This window comes from Megachile rotundata, chromosome 3, assembly GCF_050947335.1.
Source record: "Megachile rotundata isolate GNS110a chromosome 3, iyMegRotu1, whole genome shotgun sequence".
NCBI lineage: Eukaryota > Metazoa > Arthropoda > Insecta > Hymenoptera > Megachilidae > Megachile > Megachile rotundata.
Genome location: NC_134985.1, coordinates 5438763 through 5445086, shown reverse-complemented (window position 1 = coordinate 5445086; position 6324 = coordinate 5438763). Strand labels below are relative to the sequence as shown.

Sequence of the window (6324 nt, the reverse complement as noted above, 5' to 3'; positions counted from 1 at the left end):
TACAGTTTTTACCGGTTTAGCTGAAATTCTTATTTGTTACACGTGAAAAAAGTATGTAACGTTTGAGCAAACCGGAAATCGAAGCTTCGGTTTTAAACTGGTTGTTGTATGTGAATGTAGTCAAAGAGAAATAAATTCGGGCCCGTTCATTCATAGTGGTTTTGAAGTGAATCGTAGACTCGTGTTTGGGATGCGCCTGTGAGGTATTGCCAGAAAGGGAATAAATTTATTTGCAAACCTTATGGACATGTGTGATGGTTTGAGAGATGCATCATATAATAGCATTGTCAAACATATGTGCTCAGCCGCAAAAACTGTATTCCAATTTTGTTGTAAAATAGCTGTGGAAGAAGAAAAGAAGGAAAACGAAAAACGTGAGAGCTAGCTGCTCAATTGGAAGGTGTCTGGCGGTGGATCGTGGAAGAAACGGGGATTCAAGTCACTATACAGTGTAACAACACTCATTGACTACTCCTCTGGCAAAGTGATTCATTTGGTAGTGAAGAGCAGCTATTGTCAGGCCTGCAACATGTGGAAAATCAGGGAAAACACCAAAGAACAGCGTGAATGGTTTAAATTTTACGAAGAAGAATGTGCAAAATATCACGAGGGCTCTGCAAGAAAAATGTTTCTGCAGTCTGAAGAAAAATATGAAATAAAATATGGCAATTACATTGAAGATGGAGATTCTAAAACATTTAAAGCGATTTTGGACATAAATCCATATGAGGAAGAATTTCAAGTGCAGAAGAGTGAGTACATTGGCCATGTTGAAAAAGGAATGGGTACACGGATGCCCATGGGAACAGATGCCCGTATAAAGAAACTGCAGTCTTGTTACGGATTAGCCATTAGGAGGAATGTAAACAGTGTTCCGGACATGAAAAACGCGATATGGGCTACGTATTATCATTTGTGTTCAACGGACGAAAATCCGAGGCACGAGTATTGTCTGACAGGAGAAGGAAGTTGGTGTAAGTGGAAGAAAGCCGAAGTATACGGAACAACATCACAAAATTTAAATCACCCTCCACCTCTTTACCCCGACGTACAACAGCACATTCTTCCTATTTTCGAAAAATTATCAAATGAAAATTTGCTGCACAAATGTTTAGGCGGTCAAACGCAAGCGAAAGTTTCAATTCGACCGTCTGGTGTATAACGCGGTAGTAGGCGGTTGCCTACTACCAGGCGCGAACGCTACTACAACCGATCACCGATAGAGGGCGATTAGCCGCGACCGCGGTTCTCGCAGTAGAATCGGCAACCGCGGCATATTATATACAGGGTGTCCCGCAATTAGTGTAGGACCCGAAAAGGGGTGGTAGGTGGGGCGATTCTGAACAACTTTTTCCTTTGCCAAAATATTGGTTGAGGCTCCATTTTCGAGTTATTAGCAAAAAACACTGACCAATGAGAGCGCGCATAGACCGGGTGCGCGAAAGCGTGAGCAAAAGCTTCGAGTGTGACGGCCGATCGTCGTCGTGAACAAATGTATCGATACCGCGTCGGTATAATGTCGGTATAACGTCGGTATAACGTCGGTATAATAGAAAGCTGTTAGATGAAAGTTACATCGAATAATGAATAAAAAATCTGGATTATTCTTGAATTACCATTCATTCCTGAATAAGAAATAACGAAATCAGTCCCTACTCACGTAATCAGAATAAATCGAATTTATTCGATACGTTGATTCGTTATGGCAAAGAAATAACGGATAAAATATTTATCCGTTATTTTCGTTCGATATTGTGATGATGAAAAAGAACAAATTCTCATTTTTAAAAAATTAAATAACTTTTCTATTCAACAAATAAAAGTTTGAATTGAATAATTAATAAATTTAAATGTAACTCACCCATTGAACCGCAAATAATCACGATGAAAATGCATCTCTGTCACTGGGCCAATCCACCAATCCCTACTGTTCTCATAAATAATAGAAACTCTGAAAAAACTCTCAAGAAACTTCACTGTCACCTATCACTGTCACCTTTCATTATTAGTTTTTATTATCACTTTTTTCTGTCATTTTTACCTAATTTTCACTGTGAGTTCAACACATAAATACGACGAATGAAAACACATAAACAAATATTCATAAATAATTTAAACTATATTATCTTGAAAGCAAGAAAACAGAATTTTTTATTAAAAACAACGATACATTTTATTTCAACACGTATCTTTCGACAATAAACGATGACTGTCGATCGACGCCGCAGTCGTTCAACAGATCATCGTTGCATGGCAACCGTTCGCGACGTATGCCTCGCGATCGAAAACGAAACCGCGATCCGTGGCCAATCTAACAATGTCTTCTAATAAAATACAATATAATATCGATTCCTCAATTCGGATACCTTATAATGAGAATATAACGTATCGTTAAACATACATATCTATGAATAATCGTTCACGCGTTTTCATTCGGTCCGTTTACCGGTCGTGCTTATGTTGTGCAATTATTAGAAAGAGACAGTGAAATAAATTGAGAGTTCATTGACCCTGCCAGGATATCAGCTGTTGATGCTCTGATCGGTGGATCTACCCGGTGACATAAATATTTTTTATCGAAGCTAGTTTTTTCATGAATCAATGGGTAAGTTTTATTTAAGTTGTTTCCGTATTTTTAAAATTATACATACGCAGCAATTGATTTATTTCACTTCAATGAGGTACTGCATTAGATATTTTATTCCAATTTTATCCCATTTCGTAGGAAAGGTACTCATTCGTTTTGAAACGTGAATTTATTCATTTGCTTCATTAGAATAATCGACAGAATGAATTTTCGTGACTTTATTCTTTTTCCTTTTTGAAGGCTTAAAATAAATGCAAGATACTTGGTCTGGGTAAACAACAACTAATTTGTTTATCTCCCATTCACAAATTACGAAGAACTTAATATTATTCTTAACTTCTTAATTCATTATTCAACTTTCACCTAATAGCTTCCTGTTATACCGACGATATACCGACGTTATACCGACGGTATCGATACGTTTGTTCACGACGACGATCAGCCGTCATATTCGAAGCTGTCGCTCACGCTTTCGCGCGCCCGGTCTATGCACGCTCTCATTGGTCAGTGTTTTTTGCTAATAACTCGAAAATGGAGCCTCAACCAATATTTTGGCAAAGGAAAAAGTTGTTCAGAATCGCCCCACCTACCACCCCTTTTCGGGTCCTACACTAATTGCGGGACACCCTGTATATATACACACGTTTGTTCATGATCACGATCGACCGTCATTTTCGAAGCTGTCGCTCTCGCGTCTGAGCGCGCGAAATCCTCGCGCTCTAATTGGTCCGTGTTTTTTCTTAATAATTCAAAAACGAAGCTTTAAACCCCATTTTCGCAAAGGAAAATCTTGTTCAGAATGACGTCCTCTACCACCCCTTTCAGAGAGTAACACTAGTTACGGGACACCCTGTACTACATTTCGAGCGGAGGAGACTGAACGTCAACAAACAGTGACCTACCAGGACACTCCTAATGCAAGAATGAAACTTTTTTCTTTTTGATTTTTTTTTTTTAAGTTTTTCCATCATATTTGTAACATTTTTCTTATCAAAATGAGACCAAACACGACGTAAAACACGGGCCATATTTACATGTAATTTCAAATGTTACGCGTACATCAATGGCATTACTACAATAAGATGTGACGTGGTATTTTATACCCGTCACAAGGAGCCTCCTCGGGAGACCGGACGGGTCATAGGTCGCCGTCAGATACCGTCTAGAGAGAGAACGAAGCGCGTATAATATCGTAAGAACAAATTCTGCCGCTATACTATTTTATATGTACCGCCGGGGAATGACGTCACGGTCAACGAAGGAGCGACGTACGTCGAGGGAAAACGCCGCTGCTCTGCCGCTACCCCGCTCGGATCCTCCGATAGACGAAGAGAGGCAACGGAGTAAGAGGAGAGATTCCAGCGAGAAACCGACGTACGCCGAAGGAAAGTGCCGATTCCCTGCCGCTTCCCCGCTCCGGCCCTACGATAGAAGAAGAGAGGCTGTGGAGACGGAAGAGGCCCTGCCGAAGAAGACTTCGATAGAATTCGGAAACTCCGGCAGAGGGTGGGGGTATGCTACGAGGTGTCCTAATATCGGCGCAAGGGCTCGCGGATCCTTATTCTGTATTCGGCACTTGCCAAGTTTCACGTAAAGTTTTGAAAAAGCACATTACCGAAATCCCGAGCTCTGCCGCCCAGTGTCTGGACACCTTGGTAAGCCCCCTCAATTACCGCTATATATTTGTAAAGAGCGCGAAATCGAGATCGTCATATCGTGGGTTGTAGACCACCTGGCTTGCCATTCACGGGCAGATTCTGCAAAGTGTGACCGGAGTGGCTTTGTATCGTAGGGAAATTAGCTTAAGTTAGAAGGATAAAGAAACCCGGGGGCCCCTGTCTGGGACGGTCGCGGATCCCGACGTCCGGACTTTTTCGTGTCGTCGAGAGATCGCTTCTCGATCTCTCGAATCGCCACTCGGCCGGATCACCGAACCTGTACCGGGGAATGGTACAGCGTAAGCTACAATTAAAGTATCGTCTCGAGTAGGCCTTTGCCAATATTGTACCCTCCCACGTCTCGATTTCGCGAACTCTTGGTACGGGAGTAGAACGTAAAGTGCATGTATGTCGTACCGGACATTTCGTGTTTGTCGCGTAACTTCTCGCTTTCACTCTCTAGACGGTCGCCGATACAGAATCGTTCCGCGTGTAGAATTAAATCGCGTCTCGTATAAAACTAAGTGCGTTAGATTCCGTTGCGTTTAGTATAATTGCGTTACGTCGCGTCTCGTCGTGTCCCGTCGCGTCTCGTCGCGTTTCGCCGCGTTGCGGTCCGTTAGAATAATTGCGTCGCGTTTGGTTAAGTATTTGCGTTGCGTTTCTGTTAAATTAGTTGCGTCGCGTACCGTTCCGGGAATCGAGGAAATATCAAAGATTGTATTCCGCTTAGGAACTTGCATATTTCGCTTCCGTGGTTAAAATCTCGCGGAGATCGTATCTCGGCCTTCCGCCGAGAACGTTACGGTTAAATCAAATTCCGATACTGGATCACACTGTACGCTTAAGTTACTTAGATATTAAATAAAACACCGTTGTTAACAAATACCGCTAACTTGAGGTTTCTCGCGAATTATCCCGAATCACGTACTCTCGTCCGCCTCCGCGTCTAGCTCCTTTACCCTTAAAGAATCCCGCCACTCTACCATTGCGTTCGGATACTGAGCTACCGAGCCGTTCCGCCGCCGATTCGAATCTTCCGCGTTTTTCCGAGATCGACATAAACGATTTTCCCATCTTCCCGCTATAGAGTCTCGTTTCGCGTCTAAGTTCTTTATCGCGACGCTGAGAAGCGTCTGGCGCCCAATTATCAAATAAAATAAAGCGATATCGAACAGATTCGGATCGGGCGCCGAAGTGCTACGCGCGCGCGAATCCGCGGAGGCGCCGCGACGGTCATCGTCGCGGGCACGGTCAAGAAGGGCCGACCGAGAATTCGCGGGCGAAGCGGGGTCGCGGGCCGTTACCGAGCTAGCCGCGAAATACCGTGTAGCAAAGATATTTCAAATATATACAACTCAAATTGCATCGTGTTTGGTTTCGTTTTAATAAAAAAAATGTCACAAATATGATGGTGGAAGTTTTATGTTGGAATATACAAAAATCAATCCCACGTTATTTCTTCCGTGGTTTATTTTAAAGGCAAGGGATAAACATCCTGTCTAATTAAGAACTCGACGAACTGCGTTGTCCAAGACGGTCCTTCTAGTGTAAGCATGCTGAGATATACAAAAGTATCAATGAGGCATGGGACCTCTCGAGCACGAGGTCCGAGGACTAGTCTGAAAAGCGCACGTCTCGAGTAAGCATCCAGTAAAGAATATATAGAGAAGAGTTCACTGATTCATTTTCAAAATTAAATTTAACTACTGTGTTTTATTTAAAATAACACCTAACTTCCATTTCCATATTTTATATAAAAAAAAGTCAGTAATAGAAAAGTTTTATATTTTCAATGGTACAGTAGGGGAGACCGGGGCTAGTTGACTAATGGGGTTAGTTGACTAATTGCCTTTAATTTTTATATTATAAAATAATGGAATATGGTTATGAGTATTAAACAAATAAAGAAATACTAAATAATTAAACAGAACACTTATAACTTTTAAAACAAACTTTATATATTTAAATGAAGAAAACTAAGGAAGAACTACTTAAATAACTTGTTCTATTATATCCGTGCGAAATAAGAATTTTTATAAAGAGAAACAAACACGAAAGAGAATATCAGAATTATTT

At 41.5% G+C, this 6324-nt stretch overlaps 1 pseudogene; it reads left to right on the top strand.

The window, feature by feature from the left end:
- Positions 1-517: 517 nt before the first annotated feature.
- LOC105663283 (uncharacterized) lies at positions 518-1170 on the top strand (annotated as a pseudogene).
- Positions 1171-6324: the final 5154 nt, after the last annotated feature.